Below are 4,250 nucleotides of genomic sequence, written 5' to 3'. Positions count from 1 at the left end.
ATCTGGAAAGGGAGGGAGCGGGCGTTATCTAGAGCGACACCCCGCGCCCAGACGTCACGACTGCGGCGGGCCACGCCCACGCCCCCCCCTTAAAGGAGCCGGCGGGCGGCAGCGGCCCTCCCTCACCTGGCGGCGGCGGGGCGGGCGGCGCGGCCCGGCCTGCCCTGCCCAGCCCAGCCCAGCCGATCCCCAGCGCCGAGCGCTGCTGCCTGCCCTCGCCCACCATTTTAACACACGAGTTGGTTGCAACACAACGTAATTGAATGCGATTATAACAACCCAGTGCAATTACTGATGGGCAGAGATGAGGCCGAGTGGTATACCGTGGTGAGTCAGGTGCGGGCAGCGGGCCCCCTGCCACCTGAGGAGCCCAGGCCTGCGGGCCCAGGGCCCTGCCTGCTCGCCACAGAGGTGCGGAGCGGGGCAAACACCCCCAGCTCCTGGGAGCGATGGATGGCCGGGGCACCTTGGGCACCCCCGGGTGCCCCACGGTGCGGGGTTAGCCCTGTGTGGGAAAGCCAGGTCGGCCATCAGAAATGAAACCCAGGCATTGGTGTCTGAAACGGAGCTGGGGATTGCTTCTGGTGCCAGGGACCGGCAGAGGCTTAAGACCTTGAAGCCCCATCTATCCCCCTCTCGCTGCCAACACATGCAGAAGAGCTGTCGCCAGTTTGTGCCTGCGTACTGCCAGAAGCACCCTCCTATTTGTCATTTTCCTCCCCAGAGAAAAGAGGTCTTGAAACCTGAGTATCCCTACTGCAGTTATCCCATTTTTTATGGGTGTCTTTTTTAAGTATGGGGGGCTGCAATGCTACAAAACATACCTATAGGCTTGAAAAGCTCTGTATTTTTTCTTTTTTTTACTTCTAAAAATGATGTCACCATTTCACACAGCAATATGACATCTTTCTGATGCAGCATGTGACACTGTGCTGCACAGTTTTGTTGCGCTGGAGAGACAAAAAGTAAGTGTTAAGCCACTGAACTAGATTTGCATCCCGTCAAGAGTTTCGATTCTCTCTCCCTTTGTTACTGTTTTCAATGGTGTACAGCCAGAGTTTTCCTGGTGAAGACGACAGAGGCTGTTTCCCTCTAAAACCTCCAGAAGCAAGAGAAGCCACGGTTAAATAGAGGTATTTGTAACACAACTATTATTTATTAGCACAACCAATTCACCACCTTGTTTTCCTTGCTAGTGTTAGGATCAGAAAGGCAAACCAGGTCCAGTCCCATCTGCAGGAGCTAGGGAGACAAATCCCAGCTTGGGTTTCTGCTTTGCTGTTTCAATCTCTGTTACAAAACCAGTTCTCGGTGATTCAAGGTATTGCAGCATCCAGCTTCTGCAGCACCACCCGAGGCTAACTCCTGACTGAAAAGAAACCTTGGGCCAAGAGATTATATGCAAATACTCCTGTGTGGCTATGCCACATTACTAAACCAGGCCCAGAAGAAATTGTGCAACCTTGCAGCAGGGGGACAAGCCATCGCTGCAGAAGCACTGGCATATCTCGCATCTCAGCAGGATAAAGCAGCCTGTACGCAGCTTCATGCTGCCACTGCAGCATTGTTTCTGGCAACCTGGCCAGCCGATACCAAGCTGCAGTCAGGAACGTAAATGTGTGCAGACATTCATGATAGCGACAAGGAAGTGCCAATGGACTTCTTACTTGCTTTGTCAAGAGTAAGACTGTTAGGAGTTGGAGATAAGATTGTAAGCAGAGTAAGCCAAACTCAAAGTATTTCATAAAAGTCTTGTTTGTGTGCTTTGGTGTCATACTGATTGCCCAGTCTGCAAGTATGAACAGAATTCAGTAAAGTCAGATTAGCCACAAAGTTGCCTAAGCATATCCTTCCACAATCATCTACTGCCACTATAGCTGTCTTGGAATTGGCGTTACTCAAGTCTTTGCAATTCTGGGCCTGTGGATCACATCTGTTTTTTTAGCAGCTAAAAAAATATTTGTACTAACTCAAGGAGTTAAGAGTTTTGTGTGAAATTTAATGGTTGTGGAGACATCTCAGGAATGCTGCTAGCATTAATTTCTTTGAAACCAAACATTTAAATAAAGGTCTCCTAAGTGCTTTCTTTGGTCCCCAAATTATCAATATTCCACAAGGTTTGGTTTCTTTTTCCTTTCCCTATTGAAAATTATTAACTCAGAAATAAAAATTAAGTTTCATCTATGTACACTGTAAGATTTATCTTCAATAATGAGAACAATCCTCAACCACTTTAAATTTCCTCAAGAAATAATGTATCAAGTGTTCTATGTCTCTAGGTACTTGGGTCTCTACACTTTTGGGCTATGTTTTAGCTTAAAACGCTGCCAGACAGACTACAGTCCTCTCAATGTTGTTTGAGCAATGGGACAGAGAGAAAAAAGGGTTGCTGTATTTCTTAATGCCAATTTTTTTTTTTTAAAAAAAACCCAACAAATTTAAACTCCTTTGCTGTCCTGACTTGTGCTTTAAAATATCATGAAAACACATCAATGGGCTAGAAACTGCATTTCTTTTTACTGTGGTTCATGTAGAAGCTGTAGCGGGCTGATATGTACGCGTACTTACAATGGACTCTGCTAACAGGCCAGGGAAACTGCTGTTATCAAAATACATTCAGCTACAAGCTGCAATTTAAAATTCAAGATGTGCAACATTTAGTATGAATAAAATGGAAACACTGAGAATTTTAAACAAGAGGCAAGTATTTTCCTGGATCCATTTCTTGAATGAAATGCAAACAGTGTTCTTAAGTTCCCTGAAAACAAATTATTTGATTTAGTACATGCTTATCGTAAAACCACACAAACAAAACCAAATAATTTCTTAGAATTATTGCTTATGTGACATTTAAACTAAAAATATGCTATGCAAACAATGAGAATTCTATCATGTATGCCGTACAAACAAAATAGAAGTCCCCTCGCTATTTTAATCTGATCCTGAGCTCTCCGAAACAACCAAGATTAAAAATGTCCTTAATTTTGTCATAAAGAACTAGCACTACGGCTCCTCTTGTTCCATGAAGGGTGTTGGAGAATGCTCCACGGAAGAAAGCACTCAGCCCCTCTCGCTCATATATTTTCATAAAGCAGTCAGCGTTTCCTTTATATTGGCATTCAGTCTCCCTGCTCTGCACACAAATAATAAGGACAAATCATTACTGCACTGCACTAAGAAAGAAGCGGAGATGCCTAGCAAATTTGTCTTGCTTTAGGAAAGAACACTAAGGAGCTTTTTCCTAATGTTTCACTTACTGCAAAGGAGTTATCTGTTAACTAATAAATATTTATCTGATGTAATACTCTGTTAGCTGGTTCCAACACCTAAATTTAGAAAGGTTGTGATCCTTCTTCTGATGCTTCTTTTAAGCTTTACTGGGCAAGTAGAAGGCTTAGGAATTAAATGAGGTCACTCCAGTCCTAAGAGTGCTCTGAATTGTTTCAGTGCTATTAAAACTTCCACAGCTCTTTTTTTTTTTTTTTTTCCTTAGTACCATCGAAATATTTTTATACCAAGTAGATTTCAGTTCATTAGTAAGCAATAGAGACCTCTAAAAATTGTTCAGGTCTTGACTATCACAACTATTTAAAAACATAGGAAGGCTGAGAAGGAGCTCAGTCCAGTTTCCATCTAGCCCACCTGATTTCTGAGCATTAATTTGCTTGATGAAAACAAAGCAAAAAGGAGCATTTGTTAGTTGGAGACCTCAGCACCATTTTCACTAAAACTCACTTCAAGCGCTTATAGGTGAAGGAAGGATGACAATCAGTGAGCGTGCACATGCATGCACGTGACTGTTTCTGTGCAAGTCAGAGCTGAAGCGCTGACACCCCCTACTCCCCCTTTACAGTTTTTTCCAAGTGCAGTATCATGCCAGCTCCTTTAAGTTTTGAAAACCCCAACAGTAGAGACAGCCCAGAGAAACATTGTGTAGCTGTTCTCGGCACAGCACGTGGGATACACTCTTGCCCGCTGTGGAACTCAGCATAATGATGACAGCAGATCTCTCAGATACTCTGCGTAACACCACAGCTCTGACAAAGCGTTTTTTGCTTGGTGAACTGTCAAACCATTCCTGTTTTGGAACCGCAGTCTCTTCAGGATTTGAAGACTGTAGTAGGAACAGACACTGGGTTTTGTCTTCACTAGCAAAAAACATTGACAATTTTTTTTGAGAGATTAATCCAAATCTCTGTCTTTATGTGACATTCAACTGGAAAGAAGACAGTAGGTGGGGGTTTTTTACT

The sequence above is a fragment of the Falco cherrug genome, chromosome 1, assembly GCF_023634085.1.
Source record: "Falco cherrug isolate bFalChe1 chromosome 1, bFalChe1.pri, whole genome shotgun sequence".
Taxonomy (NCBI): domain Eukaryota; kingdom Metazoa; phylum Chordata; class Aves; order Falconiformes; family Falconidae; genus Falco; species Falco cherrug.
This window is presented reverse-complemented; position numbering follows the sequence as displayed.